The sequence below is a fragment of the Mustela lutreola genome, chromosome 9 (genome assembly GCF_030435805.1).
Source record: "Mustela lutreola isolate mMusLut2 chromosome 9, mMusLut2.pri, whole genome shotgun sequence".
Taxonomy (NCBI): Eukaryota; Metazoa; Chordata; class Mammalia; order Carnivora; family Mustelidae; genus Mustela; species Mustela lutreola.
The window spans coordinates 88,022,407-88,039,662 of record NC_081298.1 but is presented as its reverse complement, the minus strand read 5'-3'; the positions used below and the strand labels follow the sequence as shown (position 1 = coordinate 88,039,662).

Here is a 17,256-nt window from a genome sequence, read left to right as displayed (position 1 = left end):
AAGCAATGCAAGTGTTGGAGATATATACACATACAAGTGAATATTACAGACACATATATATGAATACTCCTCCAGCGCCTGGGTGGCTCAGTTAAGCATCTGCCTTCGGCTCAGGTTGTGATCCTGGGGTCCTGGGATTGAACCCCATGTCAGGCTCCCCGCTCAGTGGGAAGTTCTCCCTCTCCCACGCCTCCTGCTTGTGTTCCCTCTCCCCCTGTCTTTCTGTCAAATAAGTAAATAAATAAATCTATCTTTAAAAAAAAAAATGAGTTCTTGTGATTTGCAACAACATGGATGCACCTTGACGGTATAATGCTAACTGAAATGTCTGACAGAGAAAGACAAATACCATACACTGTGGAATTTTAGGAACAAAACACATGAAGGAAAAAGAAGACCAAAAAAAAAAAAAAAACCAAACTCTTTTAATTAAATTGTATTTATTTATTTCAATATCTCCACACCCAACGTGGTTGGGGCTCCGACGCATGGCCACGAGCTCAAGAGTCCCATGTTCTTCCAACTGAGCCAGCCAGGCACTCCAGGAAAAGACTTTTAGAGACGGAGAACAAGTTGGTGGTAGCTAGAGGGGAGGTAGAGGGGTGGCGGGGGGAGGGGGGGGGAAGACACCTGAGGAGTTATCTGTCCTACTTGTATAGAGGGCCACCCCTGGGTCTGTCCCCAGAACAGGATGCAGAACTTGGAGAGAAGGCATACCAGGTAGCTGTTTGTGCTGGGCTGCCTGCCATATCCTCTGTTGTCTCCCAGAACTTCTCCAGCTCCACTTACAGCCTGGCTCGTGGGCCCTGTGATCCCGGCAGTGTCAGTGTGGGGAGCAAAGGACAGCTCCAGAAGAAAAAATAAATCAGCTCCAGAAGCTGTCACTAGGTCTCCAATGGATGGAGTCATTTTCAAGGTCATGAAATTGCAGTTAAAGTAACCTCCTAGCTCCCCTCCAAATGGGGCTTGGTTTTTCTGGGGCTTCTTGTCACTTTCCCGGCAGGAATGTCCACTTCTCTGTAATCAGATTGCAGAGGTCACAGGGGCTCTTCTGAAACGGGAAGCCAGTTCTTTTCAGCCTTCATTCTATTTGTTGCCCGTTTTAGCAGATTAAGCACTTTGGTTTGGGATTTTAAAAATATTTATTCTTTGGGCCAAAGGAGTATCTTTTTTTTTTTTTTTTTAAAGATTTTATTTATTTATTTGACAGAGAGAAATCACAAGTAGATGGAGAGGCAGGCTGAAAGAGAGAAAGAAGCAGGCTCCCCGCCCAGCAGAGAGCCTGATGTGGGACTCGATTCCGGGACCCTGGGATCATGACCCGAGCCGAAGGCAGCGGCCCAACCCACTGAGCCACCCAGGCGCCCCGGGCCAAAGGAGTATCTTAATACAGCTAAGTTCTTTGTATAAACTTCTTCAAACCCTAATTAATTCCTGAAGAAGCAGCACGCGTCTCTTAATTACTGGCAGGCCCTCTTTGTACAGGAGACTTAGCGGCGAGAGAGCCAACACCGGCACAAGGGCCCCAAGCAGCGACCTTGGACTGAACCAGTCCACAGATGTGTTTTGCTGGGGGGCCTTTCACACAAAAATCTAGATTTCTTACTCCTTCGCAACAAATGCGCTATATGGCAGCGGTGGGCGTGGATTCTCAGAGCAGCTGCTGGCTGCTGAGGGTCCCGGTGCGTGTCCTGCTCTGCCACAGTCGCCCGCGTCCCTGTGGTCGCATCCGGGCCCACTGCCCCCATTCGTATTCCCCGCTTGGCCCCGATCTGAATTAGCGCTTCCCTTCTCCAGAAGCTTCTCTCACCCCCCACCCCCCGCAGACAGCCAGGATCCTGAGAGACAAGAGGCACATCCATTTCGTTTCCCTCCCGGTGCCGGCATGGAGCGTGGGTTCCCAGTAAGCACTGACCGCAAGAAGAACGGAAGAAGTGAGTTCGTACCTAGTGTGCGCCAGGCGTGGGGCGGGACACCAAGGAGCTGCAACGTAGTGGTAAGACAGGGAGCGAGGGAGAGAGATTGCACAGGGCGCGCGCGCACGTCTGCGTGAGCGTGCGTGTGAGCGTGCGTGAGAGCGTGGGCGCGCACTCGCGCGTCCGTGTGCGCATGTGTGCCTTGCATTTTTTTTTTTTTTTTTAAGATTTTTATTTATTTATTTACTTTACAGATCTCAAGTAGGCAGGGAGGCAGGCAGAGAGAGAGAGAGAAAGAGAGAGAGAGAAGGAAGAGGAAGCAGGGTCCCTGCTGAGCAGCGAGCCCAATGCGGGACTCCATCCCAGGACTCTGAGATCATGACCTGAGCTGAAGGCAGAGGCTTTAACCCACTGAGCCACCCAGGTGTCCGTGCCTTGCCTTTTAAACCAGCATGAGTAAACCGTCGGAGGAACGAAAACCCCAGCGGGGCTACAGACTGGCTGCTCTCAGGAAATGGCCCCTTTCAGGCACAACCACAGTTTCCTGTCTGTGGCATGTCCAGTCCTATATAATAACCCAAACTTTGGCTTACATTTTCTTCCATCTCCCTGGCTGCCGGAGACGGGTGGTGGGGGCAGGGGGAAGCTTTTCGCTCTCCCCACCCACTCTTCCCACGATCCGGCTGATGAGGTCCCTGGCCGCCGGGAGAAAGAGCAAAATCCGAGGTGGTGCCCTCATGGCAAACATCGGCTTCCTCTGGGTGGAAGGTTCCTAAAGGTGACTCTCGGGTTCACCTGTGTTACTCAGCGATCCCCCAAACTGGGGGCGTCTCTGTAGTTCCCAGGAGTCTGTCACAGTGTAGGCCTGGAATCTGGTTCACCTCCCTCGCAGCCTCCTACTACCCCAGCCACATTGGGTAGGATTTCAGATGTTGCCGCATTGGCTGCCCTGGAGACTTTCCCTGGTCTAGAAGAAACACTGACCCTCCTTGCTCAGTCCAGGCCACCTCCGCTCTCTCAGACAGGCCTGAGTCTGGCTCCAGGCCACAGAGGCTCCCAACTGTTGAGAGCACACCTAGAGCTCTCAAGCAGCCACTGAAGTCCAGTCTCTCTGAGCTCAGGGGAAGGAGGTGACAACCCCTCATATGATCTCACCTTCCCCCACGCTAAGCTTAGAGGACTGCTTTGTCCCAGGAAACCTTTCGGGGGAACTCCAAAGGTCTTGAAACCTATATTCTGCATTTGAAGATATCTTAAACCCACTTTAGAATCTCTCTTCAACAAAAATTATGAAAAACAAAGCAGAAAGAGCCCCATTTAGCATTCTGTTCTAGTAAATAATAGGTGCCCTTAGAAGGATACAGAGAAACATTCCTATGGGAGTTTAAAGGAGTAGACAATTTCTTCCATATAGGGAAAGCACCATGGAAGACTGCCTGGAGGAGATGGCCTTTGAGCTGGGCCTCGGATGTGTGGAGGTCAGGTATGAAGGTATCTTAGGCAAAGAAAGCAGCATAGAGAAGGCACTGGGGCAGGGATTGTGCCATATCAATGGTGTCTTAGGGACATTTCCATTGTCAGCAACAGATACTAAGTGACTTCAGAAAGGGGGGCTACATATGGAAAGAGTTCCTATGAATACTCTGGAACAGTCATTCTCAGAGTACGGCCCCTGAATGCAGAATCTGCATTACCTGGGGACTCATAAGAAATGTCAAATCCAGAACCTCTGAATCAGAGAAGAATCTCCAGGGGTTGGTCAGCATTCTTTGATTTAATAAGCCCTCTAGCTGATTCTTATCTATAGGAAAGTTTGAGAACCTCTGTGATGCAGTATTTCTGGAATGATGCACAAAGAACTGATAGAAGTTCCTTCTAGGGAACTAGATTCATGCTTGCCCAGGGGCTGGGTGGGTGGAAATGGGGAGCAGTTGCTAACAGGTATTAGGTTTCTTGTAGGGGTGGTGAAAATATTTTGGAATTAGATAGTGGTAATGTCTGTACAACATTTTGAATACACTAAAACCCCTGAATTGTATGCTTTTTTTTGGTTAAGTTTTATTTATCTATTTGACAGAGATCACAAGTAGGCAGAGAGTCAGGTAGAGAGAGGAGGGGAAGCAGGTTCCCTGCTGAGCAGAGAGCCTGATGTGGGGCTTGATCCCAGGATCCTGGGATTATGACCCAAGCTAAAGGCAGAGGCTTTAACCCACTGAGCCACCCTGGCACCCCTACACTTTTTTTTTTTTTTTTTTTAATTTTGTATATTTGAAAGAGAGAGACAGAGAGAGAACACAGTCAGGGGGAGGGGTATAGGGAGAGGGAGAAGCAGCTCCCCACTGAGCAGGGAGCCCACTTTGAGGCTCAATCCCAGGACCCCGGAATCATGACCTGAGCCGAAGGCAGATGCTTACTGACTGAGCCACCCAGGTGACCCATGAATTGTACACTTTAAAGTGGTAATTTCATATTATAAGAATTATATCTCAATAAAAAAATCATTTAAAAAAAGAACCCATTTACTTCTCCATCCACATTCCTGTAGGATCATAAAAATATAACTGATCGCCCATCAAATGAAAAACAGTGATGTAAACTGACCCTTCTGGCAGGGGTGGTACAATAGCTGAGCTTTTAAAATTCACATGCTGTGTGATCTACAAGGACCTCATGAAAGTGTGTTTGTTTCCATCTCTTCACCTCCAGCCACTTGCCATATTTTGATAATGTTCTAAATTACAGGACCCAGAACTGGTCTTTAATTACAGAGTGCTTTAATAGGGCTTGCTGGCAAATACCATAGAATTAAAGGAGCCACTAATGAAATACAACATCGTTTTATCTGTTCTCTGGTGGCAGCTTTTAAAATGCAATTAGTACCATGCAAGATATTTATTTAGGATTTTTATCTCATGTGTCATTCCATTTCCAAATGAGTGTTGTACTTCTAGCTGCTTTTTACTCCTCCATACGACTATTTTCTCATTTTCAATCCACTCTTTTCTTTCTTCTTAGACTCCAGGGAGCCAGAATGTCAGCGTCGTGCAGGAGGGCTGATTAAAGGAAGCAAACATCTTGAGCATGTTCACCAGCCCCACTCCCTGCTGCTCCCTGGTGTGGAAGAAGGAGGAATGGACACAAGGAGTCAAGCTAAATCCTTGCTGGGTACCCAGCCATTCCCTACAGCCTCTGGGTGAGGGATGACACATTCAGCATAGCCTGGACCCTCCCCCCACCCAGTCCCAGCACTTAGCACATGTCCTGTGCTGACCACTCCCTACTCTCAGAGGGGGCCAGGCACTTCCACGACTCTCTGGTTTTACCCACTCAAGTGTCACGTCTTCTGTGAAGCCTTCCCGACCCACCTTGCCATCCCAAAAGAGACTCTTCCTTTTGGGATCCCTTTGTGCATATTCAGCAATACCTGCCTTTGTCTACTGCTTGGCCATTAGCAGTGTGTGCTGTTCTTCCCTCTATGGTGAGCCCTCAGGGCAGAGGGACCACACCGCTTTGTGGGCCCCAGTACCTAGGAAACGCTCAACTGGACTATTTGCTAATGACATAATTTCCAGTCTCTCTTATGCAGAAGAGCCATCAATGAATCAGTGTCTCTTAAGCCTAGTGTCCTCCCTGAAGACACTGTGGATTTTTCTGGCTTGTGGCTTGTGGCTGGCCTGCCGCAGAACAAGCAGGGACTCTGATCAGTTTCACAAGGTCCCCAGCAGTGAGGACTGCAGAGGGGAGAATAAGGCAGTGTGGTCAGAGCAGAGTCTACCTCCCCAGGGCTGTCTGTGTGAGGGGCACTTCTGTGGAAACCAATGCAGCACTGAGTTCTATATCAGCCATGACTTGACAGAACAAATGAAACCACTCTTAGAAGTGGGGGCCCATGGGAAAATTAACAACTCAGGAAACAACAGGGGTTGGTGAGGATGTAGAGAAAGGGGAACCCCTTTACACTGTTGTTGGGAATGCAAACTGGTGCAGCCACTCTGGAAAACAGTAAGAGCTTCCTCAAAAAGTTAAAAATAGAACTACCCTATGACTCAGCAATTGCACTACTAGGGATTTATCCAAAGGATGCAAACATAGTGATTTGAAGGGGCACCTGTACCCCAATGCTTATAGCAGCAACGTCCACAATAGCCAAACTACGGAAAGAACATGGATGTCGGGGCACCTGGGTGACTAAGTGGGTTAAAGCCTCTGTTTTCAGCTCAGGTCATGATCTCAGGGTCCTGGAATCAAGCCCCACATCGGGCTCCCTGCTCAGCGGGGAGCCTGCTTTCTCCTCTCTCTCTCTCTGCCTGCCTCTCTGCCTCTGTCAGTCAAATTAATAAAATCTTAAAAAAAAAAAAATAAAAGAACACAGATGTTTATCAACAGATAAATGCATAAAGAAGATGTGGTACACACACACACACACACACACACAGAGAATGGAATACGACTCAGCCATCAAAAAGAATGAAATATTGGGGCTCCTTCGTGGCTCAATCAGTTAAGCATCTGTCTTCAGCTCAGGTCATGATCCCAAGGTCCTGGGATAAACCCCTGTATCAGGCTCCCTGCTCAGCAGGGAGTCTGCTTCTCTCTCTCCATCTGTCCCTCCCTTCCACTCATGCTCCTCCCCTCTCTCGTTCACTCTCTCTCTCTCTCTTTCTTGCAAATGAATAAATAAAATCTTAAGAAAAAGAGAATGAAATCTTGCCATTTGCAATAACACGGATGGAACGAGAGGGTATTATGCTAATCGAAATAAACCAGTCAGAGAAAGACAAAGTGAAATTGGAGAAGGGGGCAAACTCTAAGAGACCCTGAACTCTAGGAAACAAACTGAGGGTTGCAGGAGGGGAGGTGTGTCGGGGATGGGGTAGCAGGGTGGTGGGCATTAAGGAGGACACTTGATGTAATGAGCACTGGGTGTTCTATGCATTTTGATGAATCACTAAATTCTGCTCTGAAACTAATAAAAAAAATACATATAATGGAAGCATATCGTAAAAGAAAAAGAAGGGGGAGGAGGAGAAGAAGAAGAAGGAAGAGGAGAAGGAGGCGCTGCCCATGGGGCAGAAAAGTCTATGAGAAACAAAAACCTCTTCCTTGGGGCGCCTGGGTGGCTCAGTGGTTAAGCCGCTGCCTTCGGCTCAGGTCGTGATCTCAGGGTCCTGGGATCGAGTCCCGCATCGGGCTCACTGCTCAGCAGGGAGCCTGCTTCCTCCTCTCTCTCTCTCTCTGCCTGCCTCTCTGCCTACTTGTGATTTCTCTCTGTCAAATAAATAAATAAAATCTTTAAAAAAAAAAAAAAAAAAAAAAAAAAAAAAAACCTCTTCCTTGCTATCAATTTAGTAGAAATGGGATGGAGGGTGTGTCTTTTAGATAGCCACTGACTTGGGAATTTAGTGTCTATGTGTTTGGGGGGCTATCAGTGTACCTATCATATAGATCTCAAGGGAAAGGGAGCCCCCATCTGACATTTGGGGTTACGATATTAAATGGTAAGTTCAGTAGATTCACTTAATAAATTGAAACACTATGATGACGGTGATGAAGAAGACGATGAAATGGTCCTGTGCAGAGCTGTGTCCAGCTCCCCCCCATTCAGTAGTCTCAGTGCCCAGCAGTCCTCTCCACCGAGGGATGCCCTAGGACAGGGCTCAGGAAACCACTCTGTGTTACCGGAAGGCTGCTGTTGAGGACATTGCCTGGCACTGAGTGTTAACAAGAGAAGCCACGATGAAGACGTACATCCCTATAGGTGCCGAGAACGGATCGACTCCAGCGCACAAACTTCGAAAGGCGGTGCTTTCCAAGGACCTGGAGCACCCAGGATGGCTCTCTCTTTTCTGCCTTTCTGGGTGACCGCAGGGTAGGCTGGCCCTCTGAGGGCTCACCCATGCCTTCCTTCTGCCTGGCACCCTTCCTCCCTGCTGACAGCAGCAGTCTGAAGATGTGGTCCCTGGGCAGCAGGGACAGATCAGCTCCAGGCACAGAGGAAGCAAGTAGCCTCCCGAGGTGGCTCTGTGAAGGGGGCTGGGGCTGGGATATGGATACAGACTGCTTAGTCAGAAGCCATCAAGGTGTTAACTGATTTAGGAAAGGGGAGCTGGGCCAGGAATTAAAATCCAGCTTCCTAGAGTGCTCTGCATTGGAGGTGGGGTCTCAGGCCCCAGAAAACAGTACTGTATTATCTGCTGTTTCTCATCTGAACCTTCTTGGCGCATATATTCCTTGGGAAATTCATGGGGACAAACTGCTTGAGTTCAAATCTCATTTCCTAGCTGATTGTATAGGCCTGAGAGAAGTTACTAAATCTCCCCATGCCTCAATTTCCTCATCTGTAAAGTGGCAACGAGGCCATTGTACTCATGAGTTTATACAGGTAAAGCATACTCCGTTCACGGCTAGCGCTAAGCTAACGTTGGCTCTTGCTTCTCCCGCTGAAGTCCAGTTTCTCCAGCAACCTGACACTGTCAGTGTTCAATCTTTTTTCCTCAACAACAATTCTGTCATGAGGGTCGCAGCCCTATCCATCCAGCTGAGCAAGTCACAAACAGAGAGGTCACCCCTGACACGGCCATCCTCTCCCCTCAAACCATCACCAAGTCTTGTCAACCTTACTACCTTAATGACTTCTGCCAAAGTCACCCAACTTCCTTAAAATCTCCCAGATCTCAGGCACTTGGGTGGCTGTCGCTTGGCAACTGCCTTCATCTCGGGTCATGATCCTGGAAACCCAGGATCGAGCCCTGCATCGGGCTCGCTGATCAGCTGGGAGTCTGCTTCTCCCTCTGACCCTCCTCCCTCTCATGCTCTCTCTTGCTCACACTCATTCTCTCTCTCTCAAATAAATAAATAAAATATTTTTTAAAAAAATCTTCCAGATCTCTTCTTCTCTCCTCTATAACCTTTTACTAGGACTGGACTAACACAATAAGGCCCCTAACTGTAACCGCTCCAACTCCTACTAACCGTTTCCAAAGAGATGCTTTGAAGTGCAGATCTGACTGAGCCCTCTCCCTGGGTTCTCTGTGCAGAAACCTCAAAACATATTTCACTCTTCTTCGGGTTAAAACCAAAATCCTAACACCATGCAGACTGCATCTGTTAGAATGTTTTTGGCCCCAACGTTAGAAAGCCCTGCCAAAATTGGCTTGAAATACAAGGTGATTTATTAGCTTCTTCAGAGGTAACTGGGGTAGTTCAGGCTTCAGGCATTGCATGATCAGGGTGCTAGAACCATATTCTGCTATTCTCTCAGTTCTGCCTTCTTTCCTAGATGTCAGCTGCATCCATAGCCCAGCTTCCTTTCAATTGGCCTCAAGTGGGACACTTCTAGAGAACAAAACACCGAAGCAAAAATAGAACCATGCCCAGCCATGAAATAAAATTCATTCCCTTCAGCCTGAGCTAACTGAGACCATGTACCCATTCCCAACCAAAAAACTGCTAGTGATATGCCACACACCATGTCTTTCCATTCTCTGCTCCTGGTGGGAAATGAGTCCTTTACTACAAACACACATTGAAACCATGCTAAAAGATACCATTGGTTTTATTTTAATAATGCTCAACTCTGAAAGATATGAGAACTAACCATCAACCTTAAGGCTGCCCATTGTCCTTGATGATGGATCTGGGACTAGAGGTGCCTGTGGGAATGACCTCATGACAATAGGCAGTACGAGCAGATGGATGAGGGAGGAAGACAGGAGACAAGGGGCTTGCTGGCTTTCTCAAAGATGGACTTTGGATGGTGGAATGGAAAAGGTAAGAAAATGCTGCTGTAGTGTCTTCTGTGCCCCGAGATTGCATTCTCAATCTTCTCCTTGTTCTCTTTCTGAAGATGGACTTTGCCACCAAAGGAACTGAAAGTAGGGACTCAACAACTATTTGTACGTCCATGTTCATAGTAGCATTATTCATAATAGCCAAAAGGTGGCAACAACCCAAATGTCCATTCATGGGCTAAACAAAGCATGGTCTATACACACAATGGAATATTATTTGACCTTGAAAGAGAATGACATTCTGATGCATATCCACAGGGATGAGCCTTAAAGATATTCTAAGTGAAATAAGCCAGATACAAAAGAACAAATACCATATGATTCCATTTATACAAGACTCCTAGAATAGGCGGTTTGTATAGATGGAACATAGAATAGTGGTTGACAGGGCCTGGGGGTGGGTACAGAATGGAGACTTATGTATAGACTTTCAGTATATGGGATGATAAAGAGGTTCCAAAGATGGATGGTGGGGCTAGTTGTACAACAGTGTGAATGTACTTCATGCCACTGGATTGTACAGTTAAAAAATGGTCAAAATAGTAAGTTTTATGTTATATATATTTTACCGCAATAAAAAATAAGTACTCAGCTCATCTTCCAGGCATTGAGGGCACAACAGAGAAGTGACAGGAAATGCTCAAATAATAATAGTTGATTGATTGGTTAATCAATTGATGGTTGATCGATGGTTGATTGCCTGGATAGAAGACATTTTTAGTGATATATTTTCATTTTGGCCCTGTTGCGGAAGAAAAAATTTTCTCTATCTTTCAAGGGATTTTTTTTGGGGGGGGCGGCTGGGCTATGAATTAAATTGACATGAGATAGATTAGCAGAAGAAAATCAAATTTAAGTACATACTAAGGGTCTCCATAGGAAAATGAGGCCCACAAGAAGTCAGGCAATTGAGGATTATAGGACACCCAGAGTTAAGGAGAAGTGGGGAGGGATCTGGGACTATAAAGGGAAGAAAGACAATTCAGTCCATATTATGCTGTGGTTACCTATGGTGATAGCTCCCTTGCTGGAGGAAGTTGTCTATCTAAATTGTTGTAAACCATGAGGGGAAGGTTGAAGGTTCTTCCTGAGCCTTCTGTTTCTTAAAAATAATCAGCCTACAATAATCTACGTACCGAAGAGACACATTTTGGGGTGATGAATTTTGTTCCCTACTGTCCCATGATGATGCTACCTGTGATGATGAGGAGACTTGGGCCTGCTGTGGACAGAGCCATGAGGCAGCCGTGTGAGAGAGCCTGCCCCTCCCACTCCTACAGGTCCCCCAGTCCTGCAGGCGTTGTGTGAGTGAGGCGTGCCTACATCTATTCTCTGCAGGGTGGACCCACAGAGAGGGGAATTTCCTTCTGTCAGGAAAATAGTGTGAGGAAACAGAGCTCTCCTGTTCTTTGAATGGAAAATGTCTCTTTGCTACCTCATTTTAGAGAGCTGTCCCCTTCCCACCTCACATTGCCAGAGGGATGACAGAACAGCTGTCACCAATTGGGTCTGACTCATTAGTTTATCATCTCTCCCCACCCCTCTCCCGAACCCCCTCCCTCCAAACCCACCCACCCCGAAAATGCCTCAGCACAGTGGACTATTTTAAGAACTGAATTCCCCGTCGGCATGGCAACTTCCTGGCTGTACCTTTCCTCATAGCTGCCTGGATGGAAGAAAAGCCACCTTTCACCAGGGCTCCAGCCAGCCTACAGCACAGATGCTTCGTGGACCAGATGTGGCCAGAGGCTGGACATCGAGTGTAGGTCACAGATCCTTCTTTGAGTGTTTGCCTGTTTTATGGCCTGTTAGCAATGCAAAAACCATTGTTAGCTGACCGGCCACACGAAAACAGGCACCCCACAAGAATAGGCCCAAGGACTGTAGTTTACCCAACCCCTGTTGTAGGACAGGGACAGCAGGTGCTCACACTTGCTGGGTTTCTCATTATGGAAGTTTGAAAGATTTGGAATGGTACAGGGGCGACATGAGTAAAAGACGGGAAGGGAGTTATGGAAGGACAATGTGATTCAACCATTTTTAAAAATTTCCCCCAAATACCTATGTTTTTATTATACTTTAAAGGTTTATCTATAGTCTTTTTGTGCTTCAAAATGAAACTCTGCCTACTTGTGATCTCTCTCTCTCTCTGTCAAATAAATAAATAAAACCTTTGAAAAATAAAATAAAATAAAATAATATCTATGCCCATCGTGGGGCTTGAACTCACAACGCTGAAATCAAGAGTTGCATGCGCCACCACCTGAGCCAGCCAGGTGCCCCTGGAGTTAAAAAAAATTTTAGGCAAAAAAGAAAAAAAAACATTCAAAACCCTCTTCCCACATATCTGAAGAAAATCTGGTCTTTGTGAAGAATGATGAGAGGTTGCAAAATAAATACCATTTTCTATAAAAGGAACTAATAGATTATAAGCCTCAGTCCTTATTTGGGATATGGTAAAGATGTCAGAGTCTTTCCCTGAGCTGGGCTTGATCCCAGGACCCCCTGAGCCGAAGGCAGAGGCTTTAACCCACTGAGCCACCCAGGCACCCGCATAGATATTATTTAAAAAATTTTTTAGTTTACTTTAAAATTTTGTGTTCACTATAGGAAAATTTAAGCATACTTAAAAAGAATAATAAAATGAACTCCCATGCTTCCACATACCTGACATTATTGGTTCATTTTTAAGGGTATTTCCATGTAAATTAAAGAAATGGTTTGTACTTTCTTTTCTTTTTTTTTTTTTTTTTTTTTTTAAGATTTTATTTATTTACTTGAGAGACAGAGATCACAATTAGGCAGAGAGAGAAGGGGGAAGCAGGCTCCCCGCTGAGCAGAGAGCCCAGAACCCTGGGATCATGACCTAAGTGAAAGGCAGAGGCTTTAACCCACTGAGCCACCCAGGTGCCCCTGGTTTGTACTTTCTTAAAACATGGATTAAAAGGGGGAAATGATTTGCAAATAGAGTTGAACAGAATCCAGTTCTAGGCCCTGTCTGAAAGTGATTGTCACGAGGAGGGGTAGGAGGAACATCTGTAGGAAAGAAAAAGGGGATCACTCTTTGATGGTTACCATGGAAACCACTAGGTCGAGTTTGTTGATGGGGCAGTGAGGTTCCTGCTAATGGACTCTGGGTCAGAGCAGTAGGAGAAATCTTCAGGCTGGTCCCTGAGGATATCTTGCTGAATCTGGAACTCCCTTCCACTCCCCAATCCTGTTCCCAGTATCCTCACTTTGAGGATACTTTCATTCTGAATTTCTAGGGTTCGATTAAAAAAGAGACACTTTGGCATTTCCTTCCTCGATATTAGGGCTAGCTTTTTGTGTTGAGGAAGCCAGAGTTGAAGTTGCATACTCACTTTGAGGAGTTCTGAGATTTGATAGCAGACCACCTGGAGTCCTGTTTACAGCCATTGCGCGGGGGTGGAGGTGGGGGCGGGGGCGGAGACGCTACATCCCTGGAAGAAAGCCCCGGAAGGTGGAGGGTGGAGGTCTTAGGATATTGACCCCCACCCCAGAATGCAGGAAATACACTCCTGGAGAGCCCGGAATCCAGCCTAGCCTTGAGATTCAGAGGCTGTGGATTCACTTTTCCCCTTTGGAAGGAACTTGACCCCAACGTAGAATATCCATCGTTAGCCAATGTCCAGGGCTGCTTTAGCCATCAGATTATTTACTGTGGGGAATGCCAGTAGGAAGTGGAACTTTGGCATCGTGCTCCGTGGACTTGGGTCCAAGCCGCAGCACATACTATTTCTACCGTGACAGACTGCCACCTACTAATGGGCTTGGTGGGGGAAACGAATACAAGATAAGCGGCAGGCACAGAGGCAGAAGCCGGCTGGAATTACTCATCCAGGGGTAAACATGAGCACGGGGACAGACAGAAGGCCGCCGAAAACCGAGACAGATCCTCACAGGGACAGGTTCCCAGAACTGGGATCCCGAGAGACTCGACTGAGGTCTTTTTTAACTCTAGTTACGCCTTGGACTCCTCTGAAAAAGGCTGCACCGACGAGGGACGGCCACCAGGGGGCGCTCGGGCCCGGGATCTCGGGAATCCAGGGTGGCGGAAGAGAAAGGGGTGGTGCGGAGTGGGGGCGGGGGACCGGGGAGGAGAGTGTTAGCTAGCGAAAGGCAAGGACAGGTACCTCCTGGAGCTGCTTTACCTGTCCGTACGTCCCTACGAAATCAGAAGCTCCTTGAGGGTAGTGTCTGTGATTCGTCCCTTCCTTCCTCAACTGCACGAGTCCCTTGTCCCCACTCTAGGTTTGCTGAGCACCGTCAAAGGATGCTTTCTCACTCTGGAGGGCGAGAAGGGAGGACCAGGAGGAGGGATGGGAAGGGCCGCGGGGAAGCCTGGAGGCAGCTGTTCTGGAAAGGGGTGAGAGAGGTTAGCTTATCAGCAGGGTGGAGCCCAAACGCAGGCGGGGAAAGGGAGCTTTACTCAGGAAAACTTTGGGGGTGGAGCCTATAGGACACTATAATTTGGGGAAGATATAAGGTCGTGGTTCTCCCACTTCTTGATTTCTGGACTCCTTTATACTCGTAAATATTATTGAAAGAGCCTTTTATTTATGTGGGGTCTACCTCCCCAAACTTTCCATATTAGAAATTAAAACGGAATATTTAAAAATACTTACTTAAAATTACAATATTAAACCTACCGCATTAACACAATTTTAAAGATAACTGTATTTTCAAAAACAAAACAAAATGTTAGTGAGAAGTGTGGCACCGTTTTACATTCCTGCAAACTTTTAAAATGTTTAGCTTAATAAAAAACAGATGGAGTCTCCTATCTGCTTTTGGACTCACTCTGTTGTGATATCAGAGTTTTCCCCAAGCTCACAGCTTCATACGGTCATGAGAAGATGTGAGCGAAAAGGCAAATAACATTTTATTATGAAAATAGTTTTGACCTTGTGGACCCCCTGCCCATTTTGATATTAAATAGAATATTATTAACTGCATACAGTGTTATTTTTGGATAAGAATGGAAAGACTTTTGGTAAAACAAAGGTTGCCTTTGATGAGAGCTAAGGACTTGAGAGTCAGGCTACCTTGAAATTCACCCACTGGCAAATATGTGGCCTCCATGGCCAGTGGTACCAGAAAACAGGGCCTCAGCTGGTGTAGACACATGCTTGTTTAAACGTCCACTCGCATCTGTGGACTTTAGAACTCTATTACAGCCGACTTTCTGCTGCCTGCTGTTCTGAGTGGAGCTGGAAGAACGGTGACCAGACTCCCTCCTTTGAGGCCAAAAGCATTTTGTGGCTTCTTATCAATTCAAAAAGATTTCAAAACAATGCCCTACTCACTTCACACCTGTTAGAATCACTGTCATCACAAAGATAAGAGATACTGAATCACTATATTGTACACCTGAAACTAATATTACACTGAATGTTAACTAACCAGAATCTAAATAAAAACTTAAAAAAAAGATAAGAGATAATAAGCGTTGGCAGAAGATGTGCAGAGAGAAAGGAACACTTATGCACTATTGGTGGGATGTGAACTGGTGTGGCCACTGTGGAAAACAGTAGGAGGTTCTTCAAAAAATTAAAAGTAGAATCACCACATGATCCAGCCATCCCACCTCTGGGGATATATCCAAAGGAAATGAAAGCAGGACCTCAAAATAACAAAACAAAACAAGCAAACAAACTAGAAGTGCCTTCCCATGTTCATCGCAGCATTATTCACAATAGCCAAGATCTGGAAACAACCTAAGTATTCAGCAACAGATAAACGGATATATATAAACAATGGAATATTACTCAGTTACAAGAAAAGGAAATCCTGCCCTCTGCAACCGGGATGGATGGACCTTGAGAGCATGAGGCTAAGTGAAACAAGCCGGGCACAGTAAGACAAATACTGTATGATATCACTTATATTTGTGAGATTGAAAAAAGCCAAATGCAGGGCACCTGGGTGGCTCAGTGGGTTAAGCCGCTGCCTTCGGCTCAGGTCATAATCTCAGGGTCCTGGGATCGAGTTCCGCATCAGGCTCTCTGCTCAGCAGGGAGCCTGCTTCCTCCTCTCTCTCTCTCTCTCTCTGACTGCCTCTCTGCCTACTTGTGGTCTCTCTCTGTCAAATAAATTAATAAAATCTTAAACAAATAATAAATAAATAAATAAGCCAAATGCAGAGAAACAGAGTAGAATGGTGGTGACCAGGGGCTGGGGGGTAGGGGATGTTGGTCAAAGGGAACAAACCTTCAGTGGTAAGATGAGTAAGTTCTGGGGACCTAATGAAAAGCATGGTGATTATGGTTAATAATACTGTATTGTATACTTGAAAATTGCTGAGAGTAGATCTTAAATGTACTCACCACAAAAAAGAAATGATAATTATGAGACGCAATGGAGGTGTTAGTTAATGCCACGGTGGTAGAATTATATGTATCAGTGTATCAAACCAACACATCACACACCTTAATGTTTATGTCAGTTATATCCCAGTAAAGCCGGGGGAAGAAATAACACAATGGCCCCAGCCTCTCTAAAGCCGCAGGCTGGCTCTGGGAGTCCGTTCAGAATACCCCAGTTTGAATGAAGAGGCAAGATGTGCAGAGACTTGCAGAGTCAAGTTACAGATGGGGTAAGTTTTTTTCCAGTTAATTCCCTCCAAGGACACCTAACGTGAATGATTATCCTAATCGTCGGTGGAATGGCTTAGGATACGGATTCCTGGTCTCACAGCAGATCAGTCAGGGTTAGATGCTAGATTTTAAAGCTTGAGGCCCATTCTCAACCCTCCTCTAGCCCTGTCTACTAACTCTATAAAGACCCTCTGTCCTTAGTTACCTGGCAATCACCTGGGGCACGTCTTTAAAATTTTGAACTCCCTAGGCCTAACCCCTAGAAAGCCTGGTACCCAAGCTTTGGTAGATCTGGGGTGGGCCCCAGAGCACCTTGGGAACCAGCAGCCCAGATCATTCTGATACAAATGACTGAGGGTCACCCCTTTGCCTTCAGGTTGTCCCAGCCTGTGTGTTACAGTCTGTGTGTCCCAGAGAGATTTTAGGGCCCAACTCAGATCGTTGACAGCCATATTTCCTTACCCTCTGAACAATTGCACCCTGTCCTGGGGGTCTAAATTTAAATTCCAGGGTTTACAAGTCTCATTCGATGCCAGTGACCATCTTCCTCCCCAGTGCCAGAACTATACCTGCCACGAAGATCCCCAACTTCTCAAACTCTGTCCAGGCTACCCAAGCACTACCTATACCTACGTATCCCCCCAGCATGCACACCTACCTCCACACTTCTCATGCGGGTGTGGGTCAATCAATGTGTTTCCAGATGGACACACATCTCGCTTTCAGAGGAGTTCAGCTAAAAGTGCAGCAGGCAAAAATGGAACAAAAAACACAAAGACACACAAAACCCACTCAGTTTTCTTTATACCAGAAGCCCCGCATTTTCTTCTCCCCACCCTCGCCCACTCATAGAAGAAGGAGCTGCTCCTCCTCCTCCTCAGCATTCCCGTCAGCGTCCCCCCCACCATCTGAATGGCTGTATGGCTGTCTGTC

General features: G+C 46.5%; 1 long non-coding RNA gene across 8 annotated transcripts in view; it reads right to left on the bottom strand.

Annotated features, from left to right (window-relative positions):
• Window positions 1-17,256, bottom strand: part of LOC131840205 (uncharacterized) — a 34,846-nt gene that overhangs the window by 12,228 nt on the left and 5,362 nt on the right. For 4 of the 8 annotated variants that reach the window (XR_009357267.1, XR_009357264.1, XR_009357263.1 and 1 more), the window contains exons 2-5: window positions 16,982-17,059; window positions 13,879-14,083; window positions 13,069-13,167; window positions 11,357-11,511 (exon numbers count right to left, since the gene is read on the bottom strand). This is a non-coding gene — a long non-coding RNA (uncharacterized LOC131840205). Of the gene's footprint in view, window positions 1-2,203; window positions 7,013-7,243; window positions 11,512-13,068; window positions 13,168-13,878; window positions 14,084-16,981; window positions 17,060-17,256 lie in introns of those variants that run through there. The other 4 variants (XR_009357260.1, XR_009357261.1, XR_009357265.1 and 1 more) reach the window with 2 other exon arrangements.